At 37.8% G+C, this 12,026-nt stretch overlaps 1 long non-coding RNA gene across 1 annotated transcript; it reads right to left on the bottom strand.

Moving 5' to 3' along the window:
• Positions 1-2,792: 2,792 nt before the first annotated feature.
• LOC135328867 (uncharacterized) lies at positions 2,793-9,398 on the bottom strand. Its single transcript, XR_010390006.1, has 3 exons — positions 9,201-9,398; positions 7,877-7,913; positions 2,793-4,088 (listed from the first exon to the last, which is right to left on the bottom strand). It is a non-coding gene; the product is annotated as an uncharacterized LOC135328867 (long non-coding RNA).
• Between the last annotated feature and the right edge of the window lie 2,628 nt (positions 9,399-12,026).

The raw sequence follows: 12,026 nt of genomic DNA, 5'->3' as shown, positions 1-12,026 counted from the left end.
GTTTGTACACATAAAATCAAAATGGCCCCACTGACCTATGTCCAGAACTGTATCTAATTTGCTCTTAATGAGTCATGCTGTTTCCCGTACTACTAGGTCAAAACGACCCATTCACTGGATGTAGTGTCACGGTGTCTTACACAATTCATTAATTTAAAATGCTTGTATTGAATTCTGAATCAAAAGCATATGTTGAGCTTAGTGTGAAGCGAGGGGATTTGAGTAGTTTCTTGTCTAGACTCTCAGACTATCACCTTGTTCATGATTATAATAATCTCTATGTATTTTTTCCAAATAATAAAGGTGATTAAACAATAAAAAAATAATACTGACATCTATGTGAGAGTACGGATGAGAGTTGCAAAGCTGCTACAGTTATGTGTTTGAAATCCTGATACTGGTAAATCCAGTTCATAGTCCATTAACAATAGAATTTCATATCTTGCGAGTAGCCACTGTAAAGTTGTGACCAGAAGAAGATGGAAAGGCATTATCTCAGATTATCTGCGCTTTTCTGTTCCCACCTCCCTGCTCTTGCCTCTAGTGCAGTCATTGTATGGCCTTTGAGTTTGGCTAAATTTGAAATTAAATCCATGGGCATCCTGTGCAGAGAGCAGATTTGCATTTGGGAAGAACAGTATTATTTTTAAATATCAATTAATTGATAAACTCTTAAAAACAGTAAGAACGCAATAGCTACAAAAGGAATGAAAGAAAAGGTAGGAGGGGAGTGAGTTGAAAACTGATCACAGAGTGCTCAGAGAAAGGCACGTTACTCAATGACTGAATCAGTTTTGTAACTAAGTCCTTGTTCTGGCACTTTTGATGGATTAAATTTAGATTGTATCTCACAGACTCCATAATAGGATTTTAAATCTCAACTGAGTTGTCACCTGCTTTCCACTTCATAAGTGAAGTAGCAAATTTGTCCAGGTTTAGGATCACTCGTAAATTAGGAATGCTTGAAAGTGTACAATGTTTGAGACATCTTAGTCTGAATAAGTTTGTCAAGTCCAAGTCAGCAAAACTGGATGGGAATGTGTCTATTTCTGTTCTAGTAAAACAATATAGATGGTCTATACTACTTGGAAGTAGTTCCATTTATGTCTTTAAAATGGAAAAGACTGTGAATGATGTTTAGCAATAGTGATACTCATTTGTTAAAATGAGATTGAGTAAGTGAAAGGATTTATCTCAGCAGTTTATTATGTTTGGATAAACAAAGCCCTTCAATAAGCTGAAAAGCAGTTGATGCTTGCTTTAAAGCTAACAGAACTGTGACTGCGAACATGACCTCTAACGTAATGTTGTATGCTCAGGCTGTCTGGACCTCAAGTCTTAGGTCTGTGTGCTGTTAAGTGTTCAATGGTCTTCGTGTGAAGGGCAGAGAAATGAAATTAAGATCAGTGATAACCGCCTAGGACCATTTTAAAACTACCGTATACACTATTTGAATCAAGTGGAACGGGGAAGTGAGGAGTACTAGTAGTTTCCAGCATTGCAGCTGAGATGCAAAGCGGACAAAACCACAGTTGTCATCTCCCTAAGGAAAACTACCAATAAAAAAATCTTGTGGTATTGGAAAATATATTTTTCAGAACTTTTATTCTAATGACTCCAGCATGATGACTGACAGACATGAGAAAGAGGACTGGGTCATTACGTATTCAGTTAGTCTTCTGTGGGTAGGTAAAATAAACAAGCATTTGTTACTCAGAAAACCTTAAGCAAGTTTATTTACATCCATTTAAACTGGCAAATATTTGTATGTATGCCTGTGAACTCTGCTGCTGAAGTAGGAAGAAAGGATTTTTGTTTCCAATTTTAGAAAACAAACCTGTGGCTTCAAGGAGAGGAAAAAAGCAAATGTATATACAGTCTATAAATGAGGAAAAGAAGCAAGCTGAGAAAAGCTTGTTGGGAGGTTAGTTTTATGGATCTTGTAAAAAGAATTACTAGGGAAGACAGCAAAATGGTCTACCTTTAAAAAATTATAAATATTTTCTGGAAAAAATGCCACTAATTCTTTCTCTTGATGTTAGCTCAACAAAGGAAGTTTACTTGGTGGGCAAGCAAAGCAGGTTTTAAGCATTTCAGTTATCAACATTGTCATCCCATTGTTTCACATGTTTTTGCATTTTTATTTCAAAAACAATGTTATCAGGGAATTGGAAGAAGATAAACATTTTAATAATTTCCTGGGTGTGATTTTTATTCTGCTACTGTTGAAGTGTTTGTGGAATTAAGAACTAATTTGAAAGTCACAAGGTTCCAAAAATATCCCCCAAAACACACTTTTATTGAAAAGCTTTAGAATCGCTAGTGGATAGTCTGAAGCGATTGTAAATCACTGGACATGCTGAACATTATGGACTGCTGCAAAGGACTCAAATAGCCTGCAAGCAAGGAAAGGGCCCTGTGGAAATAACAAGATTTTTTAAAGAAACTAGGCATTTACTATAAGCTCTATATGACAGCTAGGTTGTGAATTATATTATTATATAATAGCTTCATTTAAATTATGTTGTGGTATTTATGTTCAGCCCTAGCCTATAGACCACCAGCTGTTACTTAATTTTTATGAATCTTTAACATCTGTTTTCTACCTTCATTCACTTTCTCTAATAGAAACAAAAATAAAGGAGAAAAAATGTGAACACCCTTGCTAACTCACAGAAGTGGCTGCAGACTCACTAATTCTGTGTGATTTTAAAGATTTTCAGTAAATCAGAAAAGGGACAATGAGTTGAGTTGTGTAGCTAAAAATAAACATCAAACAGCTACTCATCTGGAAAGCATTATCTGTATTGCACATTTACCATTACAAGGGGTCTGACAGGGAAAGAAACATGCAGTCAAGAACTGGAGCATAACGTACATAAGGAAACTGAAAATCTTAACTTGACAGAGTTAAAAACTTCTGTGAGTGTGGTTTTCTTTTTTAAACCAGATATTTTTACAGGATTAGATTTCATAGTTTTCTGTTTTCCAGATCATTTGCTGTTCGTAAAAACATCTTGCAGGTGTATTAGTAAAAGCTTTAAGGAAAGGCAACATTTCTTTTCCTAAACTTGTTGAGGTTCCAGTACAAACCCCTTTATGATCCCAGTAGTAACTGCCAAAAATATCAGTAAAGTATACACAAGCTATTTTGGCTTCTATTTATGCATAGTACTTGATCCTATGAGATGCCGAACACAGTCGGCTCCCATTAAAGTCACTGGTTAAGTCTGAGCTTCAGCACCTGGCAACATGAGGCTGTTACTGCAAAACCCAACCATTTGTGCACTTCTTATTTTTAGGCATGGGTGTGATTTGGTACTTAATACTGCTGCGTACTGCTAATAAATCTGTATAAGCAGAAGCAAAGGCAGACTTTGGCATTGCAACTGGAAGGCTATAAATCTTAAATGGTAAATTTATAGTTTAACAAAATTAAATTCTGAGTGGTTACGGCATTTGAGCTTAGGAATCTGAAATTATTTCTACAGAGGCCAGAATGGAAAGGCAGCATAATGTATATGGTATTATACAGCTTTGCAGTTTTTGCCTTAAATGCTCCATCTGGAGGTCATTATAACTTGGAGAGGGTTAAGTGGATTCTGTTGTGTCTCTAGAATGACCCACAGTGGGAGGGAAAGATACATTTTTATATATGTTCTAATCTTGCTATGGCGAACTCCCATGAGCCCAGGATAAATGTTCATTATCATGTTCATTATAATAGCATATAGCAATTTGTTGCACTAGAATGATGAATAAAATGTGTATTTAAACTGAACATCTGTACATAATACTATTATGGAGGCTACCTTACATTAATAAATGCTTGAGCAGTAATTAAAAATAAATTTTAAAAGAAAAAATGTATACCTGCATGTTAAGGTAAGCATAAAAAAATGCGAGGAAAAAATGATTGCTGGATTAAGATCAAACTTGTCTGCTTTGAGTCAACATATTGTTAAAAAATGTTAGTTTTTGCAGATGGGTAAAGGTTGTTACAAGATTTGTAATAGCCTCCTTGATTGTGTGTGCTAGCCAGTATATGCTGAGGATCATCAATTTTGCTTGCTGGATGATAAAGGGTCCTGTAAGAGAAAAGACAGTCAGAAATTTGATCAGAATAAATATGTGCAAGGAAGGTGAAAAGCGTAATTCTGGCACCCTCTGACTTTCAACAATTTGACTGACCTGTTGTAATTTACTTGTGTATTATGTAGTCCAGGTGAATCTAGCAGGTAATATTTACATGGGCCGGTGGGCCACATTAGAGCTAGAGATTTTCTTACCTGCTCTTGGATGTATTGCAGTAGCTATCATATTAACAATATATCTCTTTCCTAATCCAGTCACTGAAATGGATGACTCATACTTTTTCTAAAATTAAATGTGCATTTTTGAAGGGACAGAACAAAAGATGTAAGTTTATTAACAGTCCTTAAAGTAGGATCTGTGAGGGTAAGCAGGTGCAGAAAGTAATTTCCCTAAATGCTGTTACCTTGGGGAAGCTTTTCAGAAATACTTTTGGGAAAGCTGAGCGATGAGTATAGCATTTGAATCCCTGACAAGAAGTCTGATATAATGCTATGTAGTGCCAAGAAAAGCAGGGATCTAAAGTCCTTTGTCACATTTAGCCACATTTAAACATGGAAGCTGACAAGGCCTTCTGAGCTGATCAGAATATCTGAAACTACAGTTTCTCGGCAGAGTACAATAATTTGTACTCAACACCTTAGTCTGTAGCAGACAGGCTCTTCGTTTTGCAGAGCATATGCCCTTTAAGGTCGTGTGAGAGCACAGGTCTCTGCAAGCTTTCAGCTTGAACAGTAAGAAAAGGTGTTAATCGTAGCTCTTTCTGTGTCTTCCAGGGCCCACCTCCAATGCCTATAGGTTTACTTGTGAACTCCCAGCCAACCAGATTTTGTCCTGAGGAAGCACTTTCTTAGTGATCATGGATGGGTCACAACAATAAACACCGAGTACTAAGCAACGGGATTATATTTCAGTTCTCTGAAGCGTCGTCTCCTTTCCATCTGACTCTTTTGAATTGCTGCAGATCTAGCAACTGGCTTCTAATCAGCCTGGACTTCTTATCATGGCATGAAAGCAGATTTTTCTTCTTCTTCTTTTTTTTTTTTTTTTTTGTATTCTTAATTACACTGATGACAACACAGTTAAGCGAACTGGTTTCATACCATGTTACTGACTGGGGGGTAGTGTAGAGGAAGCTGAAACAGGTTCACTTGCATGAAGATTTATTAACAGGGTTCATAGCTGATGGTATACTAATGATGATGCTAACACCACTCTACTGATGAAAATTACTTCTGCGGGAAAATTAAAAGTACGGGAGAGAGGGGAAATGGTAAACTCTCCCCAGGAGCCAGCTGGGAAGAGAAGCAGACGAGCATCCTCCCCGGGTGTCCTCTGCAGTTCACCCCGCATGAGTTTTCCTTAGAAGCTATATAGCTTTCATCAAGATCTGCTCAAACTCCCTGTTGTTTGTTCCTGTCCATGATGCTGTTGGCATTGACAGGCATGTGCCTTGTTCAGGGGCTGGTGCTGCACACTAGTCAGTTGCTAAGCTCTGTGTGTGTGCGTTATTGGGTCCCCCAACATAAGCTACAACCAGAGGATGGAAATGGGGTGGGGGAAGAACAAGCGATTCCCATGCTGACAGCAATCGCTTTCCCTGGGAAAGCGCCACCACAGCAGTGCCAGGCTTCGCAGTTGCGAGGCCATGAGAATGACAGCATAGGAATGGGAGCAACAAGGGGCAAACATTGCCCTGGTGGTGCCAGGAAAGGCCGTGGGGGCAGCTGGGGCTATGGGGCTGCAAGCGAGGGCAGGGCGCCCACGGCAGCCTCTGCCCTTCGCAGTGCTCAGGCCCCTCCAGCCCTGTATGGCAGTCGGCAGCACTTCCTTTCCCTGTGGAGGGAAAATCCTGAGTTTCATCTCACTGTTCTTCTCTTTCAGCAGGGAATGCAGTGTTTGATTGCTGTATTCAAGCATGGACTTAATATATTTAAGCCTGGGCATGAGGAAAGTTGTGGATGTAATTACTCCAGCTAAACTATAAACTGGAGCATTTCTTTTTCCACTGGAATCTATCCACTGAAAGACTATCACATTTAAGATGAGATGGGAGGATTGTCAAAGGAGCATGACAAAGATGTTTCATGAGGTTCAGCTTTTTGTCTTCTGCTGTAAGTCTCTTCAGCATGACTGAATACTTTGAAAAGCACATACTCCTTGCAATAAATCTGCCATGGATTTAAGCAGGAAAACTAATACACATTCCAATATCCAGATGGAAAATAAGTATTCCACGTAGAAAAACTTACTATCAGGACACTGTAAGCCCTTAAGTGGCCTCGCAGTCTGGGAAAGTTCCAAGCAGCTAACAAATTCACCCTGCAAAATGTGACTTCTGAGGGATGTATTTTGTATATATCTAGACCAAATGCCTACAATAGGCAGTGTTGAACAAAATTGCTATTGGCATCATCATGTCATTGAAATGCATGTCAGTTATAGTCCTTAGTGTTTAAAGATAAAGTGGCACATCTTCCTACCCAAACTATTAACTTTACCAGTAACATAGGATGTAAAGTACTGGGAAAATAGTTTTTTGCTGACATTCCAAGAAGAGAGGTAATGTGAACAAATATTAATGTGAAAAGTTTGATCCTAAGATGCATACAGACCCTGAGGGCCCAGGACAGTTAATAATGAGCTGTCTAATAAAAACAGCATGAAAAATTACCAGTCTGAAAGAAACTGCATTAAAAGAACCTTTTCTTCTTCCTTTCTACTTCTAAGTCATCTATGTAGAAGCTTGAAATATTATGAAAATGTTAACAGTCCCCTGTGTTTTGTCTACCTGAGGGAGCTGTAATAAGACCCCGGCTGGAACAGGAAAAGTACAATAAATCCCATTTTTATGACTCTGTAAGTCAATGATTTTATGGTTTTAGTAACAGCTATGTAAGACATACTTTAAGTTTTTTAGGGGGAGTGTATATAAGTAAATTAAATTGTAAGCAATGCCTAGATCACTGTAAAAAGGCTCAGGAAAGTGAAAACCTCTTCTGAATACATATTATTTTCTCGGTTAGTGTTCTTCTTAGGAACAGTCTGAACTGCTATGAATGTGGCCATGCTTGCACTTCTTTTAGTTAGAATTGGTGGGAGTATACCAGAAAACATATAATATGTTTTATAAATATTAGCCCATTGCCCAAGCTTTTGTTGATCTTGCTGATCTTGTTACTGAGCCAGTAACAAGATCAGCAGTCTACTGAGCCTATGAAAAAGTCTTGCATGCTCTCTAACCACTATCACAAGTTGCTGGTTTGGAGGGTCTGGCAGAAGATGAAATCTAAAGGTAAAGCATCTAGCACTTACAGGCTAATACGAGCTATTCTGTACAGTAACAATGGTTTTTAGAGTGTCTAAAATATAAATGTACCATGCAACAAGGGCCATTACTCTACCAGAAGAAACGACACAGCTGTTCTGCATATTTTCTGATCTTCTCTCTAATTTTTCTGTTCTGAATTTCACCCTCTTTCTTCTTAGTTTTAGACTCATACTCACTTCTCAACAGGTCATGATAGACTATGGAGTTAAATACATGCATATTGTCTACAACTTACAACAGTAAGTTGCTAGTACATATATGGGGTTATTGTACAGAATGCTTTGAATTTCACTTTTAATAGTGTAGTATTTCTAATCATATGCTATATTCAGTAATATATTTCTTATTGCTTAAACTTAAAATGTATAAATATATATTTTAAACCATTAGCAAGTTTTGCTAATGTATAGTTCTAATAACTAAGGTGGATACCACAGCTTCTCAAAAAGTTACCTCTTGCTTCTTAAGCCAGTTGCTCTTTCTCTGACTCCTACAAGAGAAAAACAAGCAGAAGAGGAAAAAATAGACACTATTAAAGGGGAAAAAAACAACAAAGGAATAAATTTATTCCAGCCATCTAGAAACAGCTCTTTGCTCAGCTTCCATTTGTGGAACAGTACAGGAAGAACAAAGACAGCAACCCCCTTTCATGTGCTCATCAACTCTGGGAGCACTGTTACATTTACATGCCCAAATAAAGTTACACAGCCATCCGCACAGCTGTGTGTGTTATCAAACCACCTCCAGCTGAATTCCATCCTCATGTCATGGCAATTCCACTAATTTTTATGGGGTTACACAAGAGTAACTGAGGGCAGTTTGCCCCACAAGATGTATTTTGCACTATTATGGATTACAGAGATTCTTACAGGATGTAATAACAATAATAAAACTTCTCTTTAATTTTCATATGAACCACTTTTGAGGGCAAATCCTCTTTTTAGGCCTCAGCCCCACTAAAGGCTTGTATATTCTAGGAAATGACTTCATGTGATACCATGTGCTGTATTATTATTCTTTAAATTCATAGGTATGTACCAATCCCTTAAACCCTACCACAAAACTCATAGGCAGCTAGGGCTTATTACAGAATGGCAACTGAATATGCTTTATAAAGAAATCTGTGCTAGTCATAGACAATACCAAGCTGATATAGTGCTAAATAATGTTGCCCCTGTTAATTTGACTAACCCCTTTTTGAGATGGATCTCCATTATACAAGATTAAGAATACAATTGTTGTCCCTATTCATTGCCAAATGTTTGATGTTGTACATAAAAGTTGTAGAAATAATTTTTTATTCCTAAATCTTCAGAATGTTTCAAGAGAGAAAGAGATGAAATTCCCAACAGCGGTATAATGTCACAAAAAATAAAAGTTATTTCCCTGCCTAACCTTTTTGTGTGTACAAGCTCTAAGGAAAAACATATGCTAAGAACATGTATCATTTGTGTGGTCATTTGGAAAATATACACCCCAAGGCTGAGCAGTTGAAGCACAGGCATCCCAGGCAATGGTGAGCCAACCACTTCACTTCTTTCATCACAGTTCTCCCTATGCAAAATGGGAATGGTGTTTTTGATCTCTTTTATGGAGTATTTTGAGATCTGATGATGATGAGTACTAAATATAACAGCTCCAGCAACTATTTTGCTCAGTTAACAGATGACCTCTACCTTATTCATTTTACGTACATATAAATACTTTCATCTCAATTCTCAGTTTCTATCTTTCACAGCAACTGCGCATGAAGACAGAAAGTAGATTCTTACTTGACCTTTTTCCTCAGGTCATTTTTTTTCTCCTCTGGGCAATCTTTCCATGTGCAGGACAAACTACTGCAACCAGGTCTTCTACAGCATGAAACCAGTCTCTCTTCTTACTTGGCTCTTCTTTTCCTTTACCAGCCTTTTACCATATCTTTACCATATGTTTTTAAAAGGCTGGCAAGGCTGAATATACTGCAAATGGGGCTGTTGCTTCTGTACCAAAAAAAAAAAAAAAAAAAAAAAAGTCAACAGATGTTTGGGTATAGATAATCTGTAAAAATGAGAATGTGTTTCAGGTCAGTAAGCAGACTCTGTTTGCCAAGTTTCAGCCTGAGGTGAATTTTTACAACCAAGTATAACCTGATTTATAATGGAAACACTGACAAGCTGTTAATGCTGACAGCCCTGTCGCTCAGCAGCCTCACTAGAGCCTGTGAGGGATGATTCCCACTGGGAAGGAGCTGAGACTGCGCGTGGGTGCTGTGAACCCTCAGTTCTGCTCGCAGCGCGGGACTCCCCCTGAAACAGCACTGGGGGCTGCGAGTGGGATGAGGGAGCCAACCCCCTGCCGACTAAATGAATAGCAAGCATGTGCATGTAGAAGTTGCAAGATTTAAAAACAGATTGCATGGGAACCAATGTTACTACTTTTGAGTTTATGTGGATGTCACCATTCACTGTACTGAGAAAGCAAGTGCAGTATTGTTCATGCTTGCAAAATAAAAGTGCAAGTCATCTTATGTAAATCTAGATGTGGAAAAAGAAAAGTCTATGTTTAATTGATAGACTTGTAGCACATATGGAACTATTCAACACAGATATGCTCTAGGCAGATCTACCTACCTACCAGAAATTACCTGCCCATAAACTGTAACTTACAAGAGCAAAACAGTCAAAATGCTGTGGGGTATGTAAAATGTGTTTGAATGAAAAAGGAAAATCTATTTGGAGTCAGAAAAAGCTGGGCCTGAGTATTCAAGAGAAGAATTTGACCCTGCAGGGCAACAAAGGGAAAGTCATTACTCCCTGAAGCCAATGGAGCCATTTCGCTGAGTCTGAATGAGGCTCTAAAATAATAGTGAGTGCGACTATTTGTTTGTAAGGGTTCAGCTCTGCAATATAACTAAGGAGGAACAGGCTGATTGAGATACTGGATTAAGACAAAATGAAATTCAAGTTTGATTTCTGACTTCACAGCAGATTTCCTAATCCAGTTTAGATGAGTTTAGACTGAGGTCAGATGTGTTAAAAAGAAGAAAGAAAAAAATTCTCCAATCCCACTTAGAGAAGGTCAAAGCTTGCGAAGTGCTCAACACCACTCAGCTCTCACCGGAAAAATTTTTAGCCAACTTTTAAAAGAGAACAATATATGAGGGAGTGAGTGAGTTATCTGGAATATTGACACTCAGTTACAGGTCCTGAGTTGTTTTGCACATATCGGTCTCTGTAGGTATAGGTGAGGATGTTGTTATTTCCTCTGTCCCACCCTTTGTCTAGTCTAGACCTCTGAGGTCACAACTATCCCTAACACAATAGGGAACCTATTTTCAGCTTTAAGATACTCTTTGAACACAAATAATCAATAGTAATAATATTGCTGAAATTTCTATGTTTTGTCTTCTAAAATAAAACTTTCTTATTAAAGTATGCTATTAAAATTCCTCTTTGAAAAAAAAAAAAAGAGTACATACTTTTCTTGCAAAGCATAGGCAACGTTTTAAAGTCTATGCAACTAACCATTCTAAAATAGACTGGAGGTGACCTGAAAAATTATTCCCAGAGATCAGAAAGATATAGAAAGATAAAATACAGAGATTAGCAAATTTCACGCTGAAGGATACAAGTATGCACTGGAGGTCATTCAGCAAACAATGGATTATAGCACATTTTTAAATGGTTCTGCTTCCTTTATGTCACTCTGCTCTACTCTGCTCTTGATCTTGCTCTTCTCTAATATCCCAGGATGCGCCAGTCCCAAAACAATCATCACTATCAGTCAAAGTCCACTAGAGATGAGCGGCGTATTCCAGTTCTCAACCAGGTGGGTAAGATTTTTGATTAAACTGCATACTTTTAAAAACGTATTTTATATTACAAGAGGAAATTCAAGCCTCAGACTTTGCTATGACTAAATCTGAAGAGCTGAGAGGGAGAGTCAAGACAGATCTCTTTAATCCACTCTGTAAATGAATGAGCTTCATTTGCTTATCCTTGTACCTATTTTGCAAGCATTTATGCACACAAAGTGACATGAGCAGCCTGGCTTAAGGCAACTGAGACTATTCATGTGCACACTTTTCCACATATTTCTACAAGTTTGTGAGACTGAAAGCTAGTTCTGGAAGTGCTGAGAACAATTCCTTTCTTCAAATTAGCACCTGTCTGCTGAGGGGGGGAAATGAAAGGCTGAACACTCATAAATAGTTACTTCAAATTGTAATGAATTTAGTAGAACCAGATTTTTCCCCATTTTAAATTAATAGGAGTGGTGTATTGGTGTCAGTGAAAAATGAGGGTTTTTTAACTCCACAAGTTATATGTAAATAACCAAGTTAGGTAACTTCACAACTGTCATACATCAAACTTCATGATTTTTTTGTAAAGTAACTTAAGCATTTGCTGTTGCATGGTATCCATAGCACAATTCTTGTTGGTTTTGTTAACAGTATCTTCAGAAAGTCCAAATCACAGAGATATTAACAACTCACACACACAGAATTGCTTCCACCATCGATCCTATAAAAGTTTAGGTCCAGGTGAACAAAAAAAATCAGTCACTGTGACAATTACCAATTACTAATAAACCTCATTGCTGAGCCTCATTGCTCAGGCAT

Source organism: Dromaius novaehollandiae, chromosome 7 (genome assembly GCF_036370855.1).
Source record: "Dromaius novaehollandiae isolate bDroNov1 chromosome 7, bDroNov1.hap1, whole genome shotgun sequence".
Classification (NCBI taxonomy): Eukaryota; Metazoa; Chordata; class Aves; order Casuariiformes; family Dromaiidae; genus Dromaius; species Dromaius novaehollandiae.
This window is presented reverse-complemented; position numbering and strand designations above follow the sequence as displayed.